At 35.9% G+C, this 6748-nt stretch overlaps 1 long non-coding RNA gene across 1 annotated transcript; it reads left to right on the top strand.

Annotated features, from left to right (window-relative positions):
* Positions 1–212: 212 nt before the first annotated feature.
* LOC131578986 (uncharacterized) lies at positions 213–5923 on the top strand. Its single transcript, XR_009277615.1, has 3 exons — positions 213–264; positions 775–901; positions 5367–5923. It is a non-coding gene; the product is annotated as an uncharacterized LOC131578986 (long non-coding RNA).
* Positions 5924–6748: the final 825 nt, after the last annotated feature.

Raw genomic sequence — 6748 nt, forward strand, 5'->3', positions numbered from 1 at the left:
CAGGAAGTCAGTTTTCCACTAAATTGTAAAAAAGTTTTATCAAGTTGTTTTTTTATCTTAATCTTTGTGCAGCATTAATTTGCATATTTCATTCCTTACTGTAAATTTTGTTCCATGGCAATTGCATTGCTTTTTATAACTGTGCTGTGAATGAAGCAAGCCTTAGAACTATTCTTTTCTATTTTGACTTTTTTGTATGTATTTCTATTTATAGATAAGGATGGGCCCAACTTCCCACCTTTTGATAAGTAAAGAATAAAACAGGTAATTCTATGATAAGACCTGTCAGAATCAGTCTAAGGGAACATGTTATTTTTAGTCCTACTGACTTTTTGGATAAAAGCTTAAAGGGAGGAAGATCAACATATAACTGAAATTAAGCCCTTGACAATGCCTGTTCTGCTGTGTAATTCATAAATTAATGGGTCATGAAAAGACCTTTAAAGAATGTTATCCATCAGAAATACTACCTTTGTATGTGCAGTGCCTGTATCCCAGAAACCCTTGTGTTGAATTTGCCTTACTAGGAGCCTGCAATCCTTTTGAGAAAGGATGAAAGGGCCATAAAATAAGTTTATGTTGTTCAGTCACCAAATGTTATAAATGACTAACACAATATAAGCAAACCAGTAAATCTAATCTTTTGCAATATGTATATTTAACAGTCATAAAATCTACTTTTGGGGAGGTTGATATTAGACCTTTGTTTTAGATGATGCTTGCCATATATCTAAATTTCTTAGATCTCTGAATAAAGCTAATTTTTCTTTCTAGAAGCAAACATATAATTTGCAAGGTGACAAGAAATCTCCCACAGAAATTGTACAATAATAGGATCTAGTAAATGCTTGCTATTCAAAATAAGTTTACCACCACAGCATCTGAAAACCTCATCGTGAAGGTAATAAACAAAGCATGACTTCCCATCTGTCTTTTTTTTTTTTTAATTATCCACTTGACAGAGAAAGAAACGTGCGTATTAGAATAATATGGGATTGTTTTGCTGATTTGTTCCCTATAATGACATATAGTGTGATATGCAAATGTGTATGTGAATAAAGAAATATGCTTTACATTGGCGATAAAAGGGAGTTAAGCACTTTTCTAATTTTTGTTAGATTTTCAGGAATGGCTCTCAGGAAATCCTTAAAACTATTCACCCCACAGTCAGTTTTAATTTTACCATGTAGGCTTCATTGTATGACTGTTGACCATGGCGGTTTCTCTGGGAATTTAGCAATCTTGGTCCTCATGCCATGAAATTCCTTACAGAGCAAGACTTGAAGCATTTGTCATTCTGTAGGGAGCTGGACTAGCAATCCAAAAACCAAAGGGTTTGCATATGATGGTGCTCTTGCAGAGGAGGTGATCAGGAGTGCCCCTGGCATGCTGAAGGGATGCAAGGTCTCTTGCCCAGGGTATATCTTGCCCAGTAGCTGGGTCAAGGAGAGAGCTGACATGAAAAACCACAGTTAGTTTATTGGCCTGTCAGGGAGCCTTGGGTCCCACCAGAGTCAGGAGAGAGCCTTGTCCATAGATGTTGCTGTGCAAGAGCTGCCTAGCTTTGAGAAATGCAGGAATGTTCCTGGAGTGTGGACTGTGCTGGCCAATCACTCCACCACAGACTTTTTGTTTGCTTATGCTTCATCTCATCTAGAAATAGTATTGACTGGAAAAAAGTAAGAGAGTGTTTTGTTTGAATAAGACCAAACTTGTAAACTTGAAACAAAGGCTTTAAAAATACACACATGTGACATGAAGCTGCTTCTATATGGCCTTTATTTTCTTGATGAATTATTTTCAAAATTAATTTTTGTCAGTTTTTTTCCCTGTGATTGATACATATAGAATGCTATGAGATTGCAATATGGTAGTTCTCTTACCAAACTTCAAATGGGATCAAACTCAGGGAAGGAAACAGATGTTGCAGTGATTTCCTTGCACACATGCAGCCCTTCTTCCCTCCACACCCATCACAGCTGCTGTGTTTGAACAAAGAGGGCAAGCTCAAAGCACCATGGTGCTTATTGCAGGATTGCTTTTGGCCTCACTGCTTCTCAAGATGCTGTCTCCTACCCTGCTGCTGCTCAGTAGAAAATGGCTCTATGTTTTGGCACTCACTGGTTTGATCTCTATTGCCCTGGCTTGCTAAAAGCTGACTACAGAAACTGCTTTTCCCTCTCTCTATAAAAGTATGTTCAATTACAGGTCTTTTAATTTGATATGTAGAAGCGCCACAGTTTTGATGCTTAAACTTCCTTCACCAAGCCCAAAATAATTTGAGTTAATTAATTGCCCAGACAAAGTTAGATTATTGTCTGCTATAATGCACCCTAGGAGATAAGCCATGATATGTACTCCATTTGAAAATGCTGTGGGTTTGTTTTATTGGTTTAAACTTTGCCATATAATATGGAAATGATGAATTGTGGGCACCTTGTTCTAAGAACTGTGTTTTTATGGAGCAGGTGCAGAGAGCGCCAGATTGTTACATTTGGGTTGTGCATAAATCCAAATAGATAAAACCCAAGTGCTCCATTTTTTATGTGTAGATTTAAAGATATTATGTCTTTGTATCAGTTAGGTAACTGATACACCAAGGTAAGTTTTAAAATAGAAAATCATGTGTGTATGCATTTTCTTCAACATGATTTCTAGCTTGCAATTATTGCCTAACATATTTAATACTTCTGTGCCCTTCAGCTCTGTAACACTGTCTCATGGCAAGTAAAAGATTAATTCTCTTCCTTCATCCCAAAAGGCAAAGATAGATTTTGTCATTCCATAGTTATACACTTGTGTATATAATAGAAAAAAAGTAATTTACTTTTCTGCCTGTTCTAGATAATGTCACATAGAACTTAGACACACTTACAAATCTGGAATCTCTGTCAAAATGCTTTACAAGTCATTTCCTGTCATGTGTAAAGCCTTCCCACAGCCACACAAGGAACTCATGAAATCTCCAACAGCTCTATGGTAGGTCATTTCAAGCTGACAAATAATGCAGTAAATTTTCACTTCACAGAAACACAGGTTTACTTCTACAAGTAAGGTCAGGATCTCCTGAAAGAAGGGAAGAGTGTTCAAGGTTTTTTTTAGAGGGCATAATGTTGGTATCTCAACATTAGATCTCAGCTGTGTGACTCTATGAAGTCCCTCTCTAAAATCTGAAGATGAACATATTTTTATTATGGAGAAACTGATTATTCACTTTCATCAGAGCCATTTCTTTCTGCCACTTGGCATATATCACTATGCAAATCCTTAGGATCTTTGAAATGGGAAGAATAGGCAATAGTGCTGACCCTTCCCACCTGTCCCACCAGCTAGCAGTGCTGTTCATATTTACTATCACATATGGATGTTATAGCAGAATCATTTCTACACCTACAGAGCTGCAGGATGCTGTATCTCTAGCTGAGGCATTATATCCCAGCTTTATCCCTAGCCATGCTTTTGCACCTTGAATACAAAGCTGGGACTTGAAAATAAAGCTAGATGTTTATTTTACCTGTTGACCATCTGTACTGTATACACACTGAAGCAATTCAGGCAAAATACAAAATTATTAAAGCTTCTGTCAAAATCCAAAGGGGAAATGAATATTTGGGGTTTTACAGATACAAGCCTCTCCTGCTTCCCAGTTTTTGGTGCTTAGTTTACTTGGAAGGGTCAGAAAATTCAAAATCTAAAATCCATGGGGCTATTGCATCTGCTCAACACTGGAAATTTCAAAACATCAACTGATCTCAAAACAACCTCTCATCCTGAGAGGAAATAGCTGAGCACTTTTAATGAATTTAAATGTACTCTTGCATTGTAATTTGGAGGATAGCTGAAGCGGCACAGGAGAACAGGAGGCACATACTAATCAGAGAAGAACTGTACTGATTTTGCATGTTATATGTGCCTGAGTGTTGATGGAGCTTTATGAGCCCATCACAGAGGCAGTGGCTGGCTGAGTGGACCAGGAGCCATCTAAGAACAAATAAGATAGCTGGGGAAATGGAAGTTAAGAAGTTTCTCACATTTACCCACTTAACCAGTTTAAGTAAACTCCTAGCAACAAAACAGTTGGTGAAAATATTACAACAGCAAGTTTCAGGTTGACTTGCTAAAGACATCTCTGGCAAACAAGGTAGTTGCAGAAGTCATTTAATGTATTTCTACATGTTGGTGTTCAAACAGAAGCGTACAAGACTATTGGGGTGGGGCAGTTATGAGAGATTGTACCCCTGCAAAGTCCCACCAAAATAAGATTTTAGCCTGAAAATATGAACAGGAGTGTCATCCTTATTCCTTACCCCTATACAGCAAGCCATGTGTCTCCTCTTTCAGGTGACAGACAGGTGTCCAGAAGGTAGATCTCACTGCGTGAAAAACATGGGAGGTGTTTGCCTTCACTAATTTGTCTGGCTATCAAGCTCAGTTACTGACCACTGAGTTCCAAAGCAAGGAGTGAACGCATGCTTTGCCATGGTTTAATGGTCTTCATGCCAAAACCTCTCCAATGATGCACTATTAAAAGTGCAAATCACAAAGTGATCAGAGCAGGGACCACAACATGTACTAGAACTGTGACAGTTCACACTTTATAATTAAACTGACAGCAAGATTAAGTAAGGGTTTCTTTTATAAAATTAAAATGAAGAGTACAGGATGGTAAGAGGTAATCTGCCTTTTAATAGAAATAAGATATGAAACATGTATTCTCGTGTTTGTACTGGATAAGATCCTATTCAATGCTGATGATGTAATACGTGAATGTTGGATGGAAATAAGATGATTTATATTTATTATATGCTATGCCATGTAACAATTATCTAAAGAATCTTTTCTTTCTCATGATTTAAAACCAGATCTTATCACGTCATGGAAAATATGAAAAAAAAGATTTTGTGAACACTGGATGTGTGCATCTGTTATCTTACAATGCTTGCCATTTATGAGGATATAGAAAACAAACTTTATTTATTCTCAAGAGAAGTTTAAAGTATTAATTATTTTGAATGTTCTTTAATAAAATTGGTACTTCCAAAGAACTTGACTTAGAAAATTAGGAGTTTCTAAAACAAACACCCAACAATTGTTTTTGGGCTTCATTTTAGCTAGTTGTGCATACTTAAATGAGACTAAGATTTTCCCTAAAATTGTTAAGACTATGTATGTTTAGAATGGTAACTAATTTCTAATAGCACCTTTAAATCACAGTATTTACGTTCCTGATCCAAAAGACAACAAAGAAGTCACAGAGACAAAATAATTGTCCATATCTGTAGATATATGCCATAATATAGAAACATAGAAAATGTTTTTTTCCCCAAAAGCTTGTAGTTTTCATGCTTTGTTTTTCTAAATCAGAGTGCTTCAGATTGGGATCTCGGTGTCTGATTGTGGAACAGCTCCATGAAGAGAGATTGTGAGCAATGCTTCTTAGACTAGCTGAGAGCCTGTGGGGCAGAACACTTATTTGGATAATGAGATAATAGCACCATAAGGTCTTAAATAGGAATCTCCAACATTTGACTCTTCACTACCGCATTCCTTGCTATTAAATTGTTGTGGTCTGTTTGGTGTTTTCCTGAAAGTATTAAATCTTTTTATCCTCAAGTACTAGTGTGATCTTGATGATATGATTAATTTGACAACATTTCCATATTTCTTAAAAAAACCTCCAAAACAACTGGATTAACTCTAGGTTAGTTCAGTAATATATCACACATTGCCATCATAAATAAATTTGTTTGACAGTACCTACACATGTGTCCTTTGTTCACTATCATAATTCTGTTATCTAGTTAAAAACTGTGTTTCTCAAAACATGAAATATGTTTTAAAAGGATGTAAAAATGAAAAAAAGTTAAGTTCTTTTAGTCTGTTTGCTGTCATTCTTGACCATCCAACTGTATCACACTTTTAACTTTTATACACATGATAACTTGAAATTTACTTGATTTTTGTTAATGGTGGGATTTTCTTCTATTCCTTTGTCTCAAGGAATTGTGGATCTAGGATAGCATGGTGACTAATTACTATGTTGAGACAGTGATATTGCTCAAACAGAGTGGTATAAAATGAGGCATAGAGGTCTCCTAATGTTACACTGTCATAATGTCATTATCGGAAAATTCTTCAGTGACATAGATTCAAATGAATATTTCTTAATAAGAGCCAGTTTTTATAATTTTGAAAATATTTATTTTATTTCAGAAACTGAAGTTTTGACTGTGTTGTAAATTTTGGTATCACCACTTCAATATAGATAAATATAAGTGATACCCATAAAAAAAGCAATCTTAGCTCTCCTTGTAGAGTGATGGCCTCTGAATTGAACGTTACCACTTAGGAATGAGATCTCAGAATTTTAATGAATAGTTCTTATGAAACCACCAATTTAATGCTCAGCAGCTATAAAAATGTAAATTGAATGTTAGGAATTATTAGAAAAGAGATAGAGAACAAAAGAAACTGCATAAATCCCTACAGAGTTCGTGTCCCCTCTTCTTAAAAAATGTAGTGGAGAACAGGGAAAAGTTCAGAGAAAGGAAACAAGAAAAGTATAGAAATGCCTTCACATGAAGAGTGACTTATGGGTCTTCTAAGTTTTTAAGAAAATAATATGGATACTAATGGTTCCTGGCCTCTTTCCATAATTTTCTTTCTATCAAGATCTAGGTGTCTATGAGCCCAGCATTTCAAAGCAGTTCAAAGCTGCCTCATGTTTTTCCTTATGCAGTGCATACTT

This window comes from Poecile atricapillus, chromosome 4 (assembly GCF_030490865.1).
Source record: "Poecile atricapillus isolate bPoeAtr1 chromosome 4, bPoeAtr1.hap1, whole genome shotgun sequence".
In the NCBI taxonomy this organism is placed as follows: Eukaryota; Metazoa; Chordata; class Aves; order Passeriformes; family Paridae; genus Poecile; species Poecile atricapillus.